The sequence below is a fragment of the Suncus etruscus genome, chromosome 2 (genome assembly GCF_024139225.1).
Source record: "Suncus etruscus isolate mSunEtr1 chromosome 2, mSunEtr1.pri.cur, whole genome shotgun sequence".
In the NCBI taxonomy this organism is placed as follows: domain Eukaryota; kingdom Metazoa; phylum Chordata; class Mammalia; order Eulipotyphla; family Soricidae; genus Suncus; species Suncus etruscus.
In genome coordinates this window covers 139,240,781-139,254,670 of record NC_064849.1, presented here as the reverse complement: position 1 = coordinate 139,254,670, position 13,890 = coordinate 139,240,781, and the positions used below count along the sequence as shown (strand labels likewise).

Here is a 13,890-nt window from a genome sequence, read left to right as displayed (position 1 = left end):
CTCTCTGACTTTGATGGCAATTTCATTCATCAACACATGCTCAGAGAAAATCAAATCATATGACCCTTGATGGAATTTATAGTAAAAGAGAAGATTGATTATTTACTGGGCCTCAAAGTCTTGTCTTTTAAAAAAATCAAATTTATGCTGAGAAATAAAGAAAATAAATATCAATCTTGGAGTCATCTCCTAAATATGTGTGTGCTATTATAGAGTTCTACTTTCCTCAGCAAGCCAGTGCTAATCATTTAGCATTCAATTAAATAATAATCAAGAATATTTTTCTGTTAAACATTTTATAATTCATCTTTAAAACATAAATATCTTTCAAATATCTTATAAATATCATTTTTTTAAAAATATGGAACGCTTCACGAATTTGCATGGCATCCTTGCACAGGGGCCATGCTAATCTTCTCTGTACCATTCCAATTTTAGTATATGTGGTGCTGAAGCGAGTACTAAATACCTTTTATTGAAAATAATTATTTTAAGTTTTTTATTGAGTGTGTGGCTATTTGTGTACATTTGGAGATGCAGGGCTAACTGTTCCAATCTAAAAATTAGAAGAATTACCCTGTCTCAAATCAGGAGCTTTTAAATTGTTAAAATAAGTGACAAATTGGCAATGAAGTCAGGCTATTTTTGTTAAATAAAAGTAAATAATATTGTTTCACAGCTCTCTCTAGAGGTAAGAAACCATTAATCTTTAGTCCCTTACACCCAGTCTTGCTATGAAACGTTACTCAAAAGAGAGACTGCATTATGGGGAATAATGGAAATAAAAGGTGAAAAGTTATGTTGATTCAACTGTTGTGATCTTCAAGTAATATGGATCTGTTCCATCTAGTACTGTGCACTACCTAAGTGTTGAATGTTTAAAAAAGGTTAGTGATTCAGAAAAGTGAGAAATACTGGTTGTTTACAGTTCTTGGTAGTACATAGATTATAACAGAAGAAGGGAATGCAAGGTATCAGGGCAGGAAAGGAAAGGAACTGAAGGGGAAGTAAGAAGAAGTAGGCATGAGGTAATAGGGCGGGGGCAGGTGACTTAAACACATCAATGGTATTATGGTGTGGTCTACCCATATTTCTGAACCACAGAACCAAAAATTGAAATCATTAGATATGAACTACAATAACCAAACTTTAAAATGTGCTTGTCAAGACACAAGGCACAAAATTGAATGGTGGAGGAAAGTTCACACTGGAAATGGGACTGTTGTTGAAAATTATATGCCTGAAATTCAACTATGGCTCACCATGCAAATCAAGGTGACTCAAGAAAAAATTAAAATCAATTTATTTTTATTTTTTAAATCAATTTTATAAAAAAAAGTTAGAGCAAATTGAGATGAGGTGTTGTGATCTAAATTTGAAAAATGCTAACTATTCAGGGGCAGATTTTATTTCACAAATTGAACACATTATATATAGTTATCTATACATATGTGTATATATTATATATACATATATTTTATATACTATATGTACACTTGCTATAACCTTAATTATTTTCATGTTTGCTTATATCTTTCTAAAAAGTGATAACTTGTAAGTAGTCACTTCTCTTTCCCCCACCTTTACATAGCATTGCTCTATCTCAATGCTCCATCACTGCCTATTTATAAACTGGGCTATTACAAAATTAACACCTCTAATGTGTTGATCTTTGAGGATAATTACAACATCAATAATATTTGTCTCATTGACTATAAGTCAAACAAATATTATATTTATCACTTTCTCTCACTATCTTCTCTCTCACTAGACTTACTTAACAAAAGAAAATTTTTATGAACAGAAATAGATGTCTTTATCTCTTCATCATCTTTCTTTTCTCTGCTTACTCCTTCATTTCTAGAAAAGGAAACTAGACACTAGAACATGGAAGACCCACAAGGGCTGTCAACACAAGATAATTTAAAGTCACTAACCTATTTTTATGAGAGAAGCAAGCACCGTGGATTATGTAACAAATTTCATCCCTTCTCTCAATAGCATCAAATTTAGGCTCAGGATCTAACAGACCTGTTGAATTATTTACTTATTATTAAGTTTTTATCCAAGATATTTAATCTCAGAACATAAAATATGAACAACCAATAAGCATATAGTACAATGATTAAGAATAGTCAGAGGGCCAGAGAGATAGCACAGTGGTAGGGCGTTTGCCTTGCATGCAGCAGACCCAGGACTGATGCTGGTTTGAATCCTGGCATCCTGTATGGTCCTCTGAGCCTGCCAGGAGCTATTTCTGAGTGCAGAATCAGAAGTAACCCCTGAGTATTGCCAGGTGTGGCCCACCCCCTCCCAAAAAGAGTAGTCAGATATTTAGGTTAAACAATACCATATGTAATTATAATTTATTAAATAAAAATATTTAAGTGTATGATAATAGTAAAAGTTAGCAAGAATGTTTGCAAGAATGAATCTATTGCTGCTGGCTAAGTAGGGTAATTCAGCACCAATAAGAGTACATATGTTGTTATAGAAAACAGCATATGGTAGGTTATGGTGAATATATGTATGCAAACAAATTGAACAGCCTAAAATAAATGTTAGATTTATAATCCTGTAAGACTATTTCAGGAAGAAATAATTTAAGCAGACCAATATTAAGAACAGATAAACATAGTTATCAAAATTCTCAGAGGAGAGTCTTCAGTACTGAATTCTACATTTCTTTTCTGTTTGTTTTTTGGTTTTGGGGCCAAACCTGGTGATGCTTAGGGGTTATTCTTGGCTATGCACTGAGAAGTCGCTCCTGGCTTGGGGGACTATATGGTACACCAGAAATCAAATCCAGGTCCATCATGAGTCAGCCATATGCAAGGCAAATGCCCAAATGCTATTGCTCTGGCCCCTGAATTCTACAATACTTCTAAAGAAGGAATAATAGTTATTCTTCTCAAATTGTTAAAAAAAATAATGCAAATTGATTTTATAAGGCCAACATTATCCTAATCCCTAATTCCTAAAGCAGACAAGAACGATCTACTAAAAGAAAACTATAGACCAATAGATATTAAGAGTTCTCGACAAATATTGAAAATTCAACTCAAAAGTACATTAAAAGAATGGCTCACATAATGATTTTGAGATTCATTACAAATTACAAGAACTATTCAACAATTGCAAGTCATCAACAAAAGATTCGAATCACATGATCATATGAATATATGCTGAAAAATCATCTAGCAGAATTGAACTATTAATAGAAATGACTAAATAAACTAAAATAGAAAATATATTACAGCATAGTAAAGACTATATATGATGAATCCTTATTACATGAAAAAAACTAAAAGCTTTTGCCCTAAAAAAGAAATAAAGGAAGTATGTTTATTAATTTTCATTACTATTCTTTACATATATTATACTTTCTGTAATTTAGATAAGATATATAAAATAATGTTATAGTCTATTATCTTAATGTATAAAATTTCTGCACCCCACCACTATTAACATGCCCAGAACCCTTCACCACTCGCCCTAAATCACCTCTAGACTGGTCTCATCACCACTTTTCACTGTAGTAAAATATTTTGAAACTCTTAGCTAAATAATCAAGTAAGAAATTAATATAAAAAGATACAAATTGAAAATGTAAAACTATCACTTTCTACAGATAACTTGATTATATGCATAGAAATAATTTAATTTGCCACACCAAGCAGTGCTCAGAGCTTACTCCTGGTTCTGTCATCAGGAATCACTACTGGCAGTATTCAGGAGATTGTATGTAATGTTGGGGATTGAACCCAATTTGGTGTGTTCAGGGCAACCACCTTAACCACTGTAGTATCTCTTGGGTGCAAGCTTTTAAAAGAGGAAGTGAAAAATTTGTATACTTACTACATAATTAAAAGAAATGAAAGAAGACACAAAAAAAAATGGAAAGATAGCCTGTGTTCATGATGATAACTATAAACATTGCAAGATAACTGTATTACTTTTAACTTTATACAATACCTATGAAAATTTCAGTGACACTTTATAAGGTAATAAACTATTGTAAAATTTGTACAGATTCACAAAAGACTTGTAACAGGCAAATAATTCTAAAGAGGATGAAAAGAAACCTGGAGATATCTCCTTCTTTACTTCAAACTCTACCGTAAAGTGATAAAAATAAATATATAATGGTGTTCGCAATTGAGATCTCAGAATTAAGAAGCCCTAGAGGTGAGTCCAGGTTGCCTCCATCTTTACTAAGGGAGCCTGAGCTCCACGGGTTTGAGACCAACCCCTGTAGAGGATCCTTGAAGAAAGCTGAGACTGAGGGGCCCTGGACACGCCTGAACAGGGGTGAGTGCTGATCACCACTGCCGTCGCCACTACTGAGGGCTCCTGAGAGCTGCGGGTTAAAAAAACAACACCGGAGCAGGTTGAGCCCAGAGGAGCATCTCTCTAATAAATAAACTCCACTATAAAATGTAGAAAATAAAAGCGCGGCCGCTGAGCGAAGCAGAGAACTTCTTATAGAACACGAACCCCATGGCAACACGGAGTAAGAATCACACTTCTAGTGTGGCAATGAGGAAACAACACAGGACAACAGCATGCATAGAGAATGAAGATGGCAACTCTGATGACCCAAAAAAAGCCAACCACCTAATTAACCTCTCAGTTAAGGAGCTTAGAATAGAAATATGGAAGATGTTCTTAGAACTCAAAGGAAGCATAGATTGATCTGAACAAACTACAAATATAGAAATTAGAAAACTTCAAACTGAAATAATAGGACTGAAAAATGCAGTAGAGGTAATTAAAAACTCTATTGAAAACCTCTCCAATAGAGTAACAGCAGCTGAAGACAGAATTTTTGAGCTGGAAGATGAGATGCATAATAACTCCATACAGCAGAAGAAATTGGAAAAGAACAACAAAGCAAATGATCAGACAATGGAAAAAAAAATACTCAGAGATCTCAGAATTAAGGTGAGCCATACACAGGCAGTTGATATAAAGCAAATAAAGTAGAATTTCAACAAAATTTGATAGGTAATCTGCAGAGTCACATGAAAAAGTAGAAAGGAAAAGAAGCTATTTCATTCAACAACACATTCAAATGAACTCAAAACATATCATATATTTGAATAAAAGACCTGATTGCAGGAATATGAAAAAATATAGCTAACGTATATCTTTAGGGATTTGATTCTAAATGAAAAAGAAAGAAAAAAATATTAAAAATGGAATTCCATCAAACTAAAAACAATAATTACAAAAAGAAAACCATAATTACAAAAAGAAAAAACCATAATTACAAAAAGAAAGTTCATTGAATAGGAGAACACATATATACTACTTATATATAAGAAAGGTTTAATACCTGAACTTTACACATACAACTCAACAACATTAAAGAACAACACAATCAAAACTTGAAGAAGGGGCTTGGAGCAGTGGCGCAGCGGTAGGGCATTTGCCATGCATGCAGCTGACCTAGGAGGGATCATGATTCGATCCCTCTGACTCCATATAGCCCCCCAAGCATTAAGCGATTTCTGAGCACATAGCCAGGAGTAAACCCTGAGCATCACCAGGTGTGCCCCCCCAAAAAAATTTTTGAGCAAAAAATACAAGTGAACTTTTTTTTTTTAAGAATACATTCAGAAGATCAACTGGCAGTTGAAAAAAAAAGTTCTACTTTTATTATTAATAGAAGGCAAATCAAGTCCTCAAAGAATAATAACCTTCTATTTTTAGAACAGTTTATTTAAATTTAAATTTAAAAATTAAAATTAAATTAAATTTAATTTAAATTTTTATTTAAAAATTACTTTAAGCAACATGTTGGTGAATGTAGACAAGAGCAAACTCTCCAAACTATTAACAGGAAAATAAATTCTATGAAAATAATATATAAAATTCTTACAAACTAAAAATTAATTTATCATATAATTCAACTATGTTACTCTTAGATACTTATCCAATAAAGTTTAAAATATTAATTTAAAACAATGTATGCACCCAAATACTTATGGCACAATAGGCCAAACACTGTAAAGAAACTAATTTAATGTAAAAAACACAGGTAGTTGGTCTACTCTAAAGTAGTGGGATGGGGACCTCTCAGTGAAGCCTTCTTAGAAAAAATAGCTTTAATGGAGCTTCAAGTAATGAGACAAAATTATGGAGGTAGAGATACATAAAGAAGTTAGCTTCAATACTTAGGGAAGAAGAAAAAAAAAGATAATCTTTGCATGATCAGGACTTTTGAAGTGTAATAATAGCACTGATTCAGGGCAGAAAATACGATAGCTGTAACCTAAAACATGGAATTAGACTAAAATAGAAGTAGGAGTGGACATTAGTGAAAAATGAGGCTGTGAATGGGTCACTGAGATTCTGTGGGCCATATATGGATTCTGTTCTTCATGCAGTGGGAGTGAAAATGCAATGTTAATGATAAGTTTCATTCAAGTGGAGCATTTTCAGACTGATTTTATGCACCAGGAAAAAATGGGTTGGAAAGGTAGCCAAGCAAATTTAGTAGTTCAGTTTTAGATAACAACCCGGTAACAATTTGGTCAAATAAAAGGGCGTGAAGCTTAATGTCTATTTAGATAAACAAAAATAATTTGGCAATAATAGATGTTGGGGAAGAGTTAAGGAAGTAAGATATTATTCTAATTTAGCCAAAAATCAAGTGCTACAATCTCCTTTTTTTTTTCTTAAATAAAAAAGGTATATTTTATTTGCAGAAGCCATACTTAGTTATGCTCAAAGATTACTCCTGTCTCTGCACTCAGAAATTATTCCTGGAGGTGTTCAGGGAGCCATATGGAATGCCAGGTCAAACCAAGGTCTGCTGATTGCAAGGCATGTACCCTTCCCACTGTACAATCTGTTCTGCCAAAAAAATATTTTTGTTTGCATTTGGTCAACCAGTGAGTGGGGCCTAAGGGTTATGCCTGACTCTATATGCAGAAATCATACCTAGTGGGCTTGGGAGACCATATGAAATGCAGGAGAGCAAATCTAGGTCAGCCATGTGCAAGGCACTCTTCCTCCACTCTATTACAGCCTCTTTACCATCCATAAAAACCTTGTATATTTTATATACGAAAGAACATTATGCCTGAAATTAGTTATAACTTACTGGCTCCTTTATTAAAGCATGAGGATATATACATTTTATTTATATGCAAAGTCTTCCATACCACAGGCCAGAAATGGGTTTAACAAATTCTCTAGCTATATCTTAGGTAATGTTGGAGCAGAACAAGCTACTCAGGTGTCAGCTCATACTAGATATTGACTTAATGAAGACCATATAATACAAAAGACAAAGTAAAAGACAGATTGATCAGTGCCTTTAAGAAACTCTACTTGAAAGATTTTTCCCCATTCCTTTTATCTCAATACCATGGCTTTTATATGGTGCTTACCCTTTTGTTTTGTTTTGCTTGTTTGTTTGTTTGTTTGTTTTTTGGAATGCTCACTGGATATTTTATTTGACAGTTCTTTATGTACTGTTGTGGTGTTTCACCTTATTTTTCCCCTTCATCTCTCAAACCTAGGATGAGAGCCTCTAGAAGGACTCTACCCATTTCCAGAGTATCTGATTCTTTTCTTCTTTTTTTCTCCGGTCATTACTTTTCTCTTCTTCAAACAAAACCGCATAACTTGAACTATCTAGTCCCACCTCCCAATTGGGGCAAGGGAATAAGGGAGGTGCCAAGACCAAATAGGTGTAAGACCACTAAGTAGTAAGCTAGGCACAGAGGGGACCACTTATTCTAGCAGCCCTGGGGGTAAGGGAAGAGGTTATGGGAAGAAGGACAGGAACGGAGGTGGAGGGAGGACAATTTGGTGATGGGAATTTCCCTGATTTTATGTTAATATGTACCTAAAATATTATTGTCAATGATATGTAAGCCACTATGATTAAAATAAAAATTATATTTAATTAAAAAAAAGAAAACTAAATAATCACAAGTAATTTCAGAAAAAACATAATATCATTATAAGATACCACACAAATACTCTACACATATTACCGAAACCCGCATGTTTGTTTGATTTCTTACAAAAAAAGAGAAAAATATCAAACTTGAAAAAATTTTAGTCATTATCCAAATTAAGGTTTAAATAACCAAAAACATTCAATGAATTTCTCTCCTGCAGTTTTTACTTAACTTTCAAATGTAGGATCTAAGTCTCTCAGAGTTGTAAATTATTAAAAATTTCACCATTAGAATTTGTGCTTCACAAATACCTCTGAACTACTCTCTACTAGAGACATAATAGTGTGCAAAATAGCTGTGTTGATTATTTTCCAAGCATCATACACTTTAGGAAAAGAATTACACTAGAGAAAAATATATAACTCCGAATGCATCACCAGATTATTCTATTTTTAATATAATAATTTTAATATATTAATTGGCCTTCTGTTAGCAATAACAATGGCTTTATCTGGATGGAGATGGAAAATTGGACCTATTGCATCAATGGTGGAGGGATGAGTGAGCATGTGTCCCACCTGTTATAGAGAGGTATCTTCAAAAGATAATGTTTCAGGACTAGAGAAAATAGTACAGGGACAAGGCACTTGTTTTATATTTAGCCAACCTTGGTTCAATCCTTGGTATTACATATGGTCCTCTGAGCATCACTAACGATTGTTCTGAGTACAGAGTCAGGAATTCCACCTCTCACTTCAGGGGTTGGCTTCCAAGTCACCCAAAATAAAAAAAAATAAATAAAAATATTTGCAAGTTTCAAAACAAACAGGATGATAGAGACCCTAATAAAATAAACCATGGCATCAATCTACAACAATTTAAAGGGCCAGGAAGTGCTGGGGAATTGCATATTCACAGATACATTCTGAAATATAACTTGAACATGGAGAAAATACCTATAAACAGCTTTCTATGGTACTTGCTCAGTGTTCAAACAGCGAGGCATTTCTCACTGTCCAGTATAGCTTGCCACCCAATAACACTGGAAGTTACATTTTTGTTTTGCTATTTTGTGGTTTACCTACCTCTCTTTTGAGATACCCACAAAAATTAGGGATAGTGGTGAAACATTTGAGGGTTTTTTTCCTGCCATCCTCTGGGGTTACTACATAACCAGAGTTTCCATGTAGTAGAATCTTTATGGGCTTAATAACTTCTTTTTAATTAAGCTGCATCTAACCCCAGCACCTGTGCAAACACTCTCTTTAGGTTTGATTCTCCATACCTCTCTGTGGCAATGATGGCAGACTAGAGAGTGTTGCTGATAAAGCAGAGCCATTTGTTTCCTGGATACCTGGCTAGACAGGACACTTCAGATTTACTGCCTATGACATTGCTGAATGCACAGCAAAAACTGTTGGCTACAAGGTCAGAAATCTCAGCACACAGAAAGAAATCCATAGGGTTGAAACTAGAGACACATACCACTTTATTATACAACACATAAGCAACAGATGCTTACAGCTGGAGATATGGCTCATTTGATGCTTCCTCTTACACCCTTGCAAAAAAAGATATAGAGCATTATAAAGTCCTCCTCATCTGTGTGACTTCAACAGCAGACTATTTTTAAAAGTTAGATACAGTGTGATAAAGGGCAAAATAATGACAATAGTTTGTTTATCAGAAAACAAAGTCGCTGTTGAGTTCTGCTCCTATGGGACCCTGTCCATTTCCTGATTAGGCAATTATGTAAATGGTTCAGGGGTTACCATAGCTCCACTTGTCACTTATTAAGTACTCTTGACTTTCTCTCCTGGGCATTAATACAATCCCTAGTGACCAAGGGCCTTTTGCCAGCTCACTACAGAGCCAGAATTACCACCTGCAGATTTTATTACCAGAGTAGATTGGAAAGAAATGTTCAACATCAACTTGCTTTTGTCAGTATCTCTCTGGAAAAAATATCATATGCTTGTCTCTTTCTCAAATCCTTTTTGTCAAGCTGAGTGAATAAGCTACTCAGGTGTCAGCTCATACTAAAAACAAGCTCAAAATATCAGACTTATTTGGAGACAGTTGTACTAGAAAATGGGATCATTTGCTATTTAAAAGAAATGAAGTCTAGTCTGGAGCTAGGGTTCAGTCGGGGCAGAGGGAGGCAGTGGAGCAATGTTATCTGCAAAAAGCTGGTCCTTATTTGAGAGTATAATAAATATTTGTCAAATATGAAATGAATAATAACTTCAGTGGGAAAATTACTTAGGACATTGACTATTTATGTCCTCCACATTATTATTAGCTCCTTTTATTCTCATAAAATCACCTATCTTTCTAGTTGATTGTGTAATTTATCCTCTCCTCTCCTTGCTGCTGTAATCTTCATTCTTAAAAAGTTCCACATTTCTCAGAAGTTCCATTAATAGGGCCCATGAATGAGTCTCTCAGAACCTCAAGTGATCATTCTTGTCTCCTCTCTAAGTTTTGTAATAATTTTGGACAGCTTTCTTGACCATAACTTATGGCACATTTATAACCCACCCGCAAAGTGTCATACTTCCTCAAGCCAACAATCTTCACCTCCATTCCACCACTTTAAGCATCTTGTAAAAACCTATCAGACTTATGATTACCAGATTTTCTAAACCCTAGAAATCTCAGTACAGCCTGATTACAGCTTGAGTTCCCAGAAAACTTACCCTCTTCCATTCAATGCAACTACTCTTTAATTAGACCTTCAACATCTCTCCTCTCCCTTCTCATAAATAATAACCTTCCTCATGGATTTGTTACCTCAGAGATCCTCAAATGTAATTTTATCTAGAATTAAATCCTTCTCTATCTGCCTCCACATTGATTTATTATTATTAATGACATTTTAGCTTCTAAGCAGTGATTCTAAATTATTCTTGTAATAATTCTAATAATTATACCCACTTATTGAATTCAAGAGAAATTATTACATTTTATTCGAAATTCTATTGGCCTAAATAGTCCTTGTCATATTCCTCTGCCACTTAAGAGAACATTTCAAATCCTAACCAAATTTTCCAAGTTCCCTGGATGTTATATATCTGCCACTGTGTTCTTTGTCATATCTTTTTCTTTTTTCCAAAGCAGAACTTTCTATTAATTTTTTTCACTTTCTTTATTTCACCCTAGACCATAATCACACTTCATATATTAACTATTCTTTAAATATCCTATATACTCTACCCCTGCTTTTAGTTATATATCTATATCTACTATCATTTTCTTTTAGCTGAGATCTTTAAAGACTAGTTGAATAAACCAACTCACCTCCTAGTCAGATGATATTCTCACCAAAAGAATTCTGAAAAATGTGAATAACTAGATTTTCAAGTTAAGGAATTCTTTTCCTCTTATACTTTGCAGCACTTGATAGTCAATTTTCTCTTTTGAAAACTCTGTTGTTCACAAATGTCTCTGGCTTCTTTCTTGTAATGGTTTTGTTCGTTTGGTTTCATATCTGCTAGTTTCTCTTCTATCGACTAACTCATAAATAATTGTGTTCCAGCAGAACACAGGTAGCAAATGCCATCGCGTTTGAGCTGTGTAATCTGTGATAAATTAATTAAATCATGTCAAGCCTAGATTTTCTCAATAATTAAATGAGAATAGTATTAGCACTTACATGGACTTTTGTGGAAATGAAGTGAATTAATTCACCTTTCATATGTTTTAAGTGTTTTCAAATGTTTCTGGCACATAAAAAACGCTCCATAAATATTAACTGTGGTTGTCATGGCTATTGTTGCTGTTGTTGTTGCTGGCACTATTATTATGATGTGCTTGGCCCTCTTCCTACCCATAGCTCATGTCGGGAGGTCTCATTTCCATTGCTCCTCTAAACAGTTGTATCTTAGGATTCCTCTCAAACATCAATGTCAAATATGACACTGTTCTATTACTTCCTAAAAATATTCTCTTTATTTACTAGCAGAAACTCAATGAATGGAGCCATTATTAAGTGTTCATTCTTTCAACAAATACATATTACATATCTAATTCTTACCAGTCTGTTTTCTTTGCCAGAGGTGATGATGGTAAGTTTTGGCCCTCATTAGTAATAAACAAGTGAAGACACAAATATTCTCCTAGCAAATAAAAAGATATGTGAAGAAAATACATAAAAACAAGGGACAGAAAGTGACTCAGCTGATGTAGAGGACACTATTTTGGAAAGGTTAGTCAAGAGATGGCCAATGATCAAAGAAATACTGAAACCAAGATATTAATCAATAACAAGTTCTGTTTTGGTATTCTTGTCTTCATAACTTTCTTGTATTAGTTTTCTCTCCCTCCCCACACATTATTATTGTTTCAGGCCCACATATATAACATATATATCATATATATCTCATATATCAGATATTACCAGATTTATCTTTTAGGTCACATTCGGTGGTATTCAGGGCTTACTCCTGGTTTTGTGCTCAGGGATCATTCCTGGTGGTGCTCAGGGATATATATGGGGTGCCACAAATTGAACCTAGGTTGACCATATGCAAGGCAATTGCCCTATGCACTGTACTATATGTCTGGTCCCCCCCTTTTTATAAAATTTTCCTATCTCCTTCTCCTTCTTTGGTGGTTCCGATGCTATTGTGATGGCCAGTCAGTCTCATACTGTTAGCTATGATGTGCATTGGGACCATGTATTAAATTGTGGTGCTTGCACATTTGACTAACCCTGGTGCATGCCTTCAGTTGCAATTCTATTAACTTTTGTATTAAGTCTTTCAATCATGAATCACTGTATATTTTGTGACTGCATGGTCTTTAATAAATGTGCAGTGGAGCATTCCAATTTTCAATGGATAGTGGGCAGTAGTTTTCCATTCCTTTGTTACAAAATATAGCAAGTGCCTTCTTGAACCTGTCTTTTTTTTTCCTTTTATTTTTGCTTTTCTTGTCTTTTTTGTTCACCCCCACTTGTGTTCTAAGTCTTCACAATTACTTGCTGTTCCCAACAAACATCCCTAATTATGGTTTACTTTTTTTCTTCATTTGCAGCATTTCATTTGGCTACAATGCTCTTTCTACTCAGCAATCATTTAAATTGCACACTAATTTCTAATGCCAGAAAAAGCTGAGTATTATGCAAACTGTTGTAACATGTACATGAATCACAGAACTGACCTCTCCTCCTGTTTGCCTCTTTGTTTGTTTCTCTCTCTTAAACTCTAAGACTCTTAGGAAAAGTACCATGCCTGAGTTCCATAATCCACTTAGTGCCTTGAACATAGTTCATAAGCATCAGAGCAAACCACAGTTGACTTCATGTTCATACGCTCTGTTCCCACTCAACTAAAGAATGATAGTTTATTCTAGTGGAAAAAATGACAAGTTTAGCAATTTATAAGACAGCTGTAATTTAGTACCCTTTTCTGCTGTATATACATATGTTCTTCCTCTCACAAATGTCTCTCAACTATAGCCACACATAACAGATATGCTATTCTTGTAGCATGAGAATTCACTTCTACAGTTCATTAAATGCCATACCCCTTGATAAGAACCTCTTGAGATATTTGTGCTAGAAGATCCTTTCTTTTAGCAACTACACTGTCTGAATCAGGAATATTAAAGCAAGACTGGAGATAACATCTCAGGATCCATGAGCACTTCTTGAATTCTTGCTGTGTAAAGACGCTGCTTAAAACAGTGAACATTGCACAAATAATCCAAGATAGAATTATTATTTTGATTACATATAGTAAGTGGGAAGAGTTGATTTATACACATCAATAGAAAAGATGGCAAAATAAACCAATCTTGCTTTAGATAATACATTGGGTCTTTCTCGGGCCCGGAGAGATAGCACAGCGGCGTTTGCCTTGCAAGCAGCCGATCCAGCACCAAAGGTGGTTGGTTCGAATCCCGGTGTCCCATATGGTCCCCCGTGCCTGCTAGGAGCTATTTCTGAGCAGATAGCCAGGAGTAACCC

The 13,890-nt window shown here is 34.6% G+C and overlaps 1 non-coding gene across 1 annotated transcript; it reads right to left on the bottom strand.

The window, feature by feature from the left end:
- Positions 1–355: 355 nt before the first annotated feature.
- On the bottom strand, positions 356–462 carry LOC126002146 (U6 spliceosomal RNA). The gene has a single exon (XR_007492921.1). It is a non-coding gene; the product is annotated as a U6 spliceosomal RNA (small nuclear RNA).
- Between the last annotated feature and the right edge of the window lie 13,428 nt (positions 463–13,890).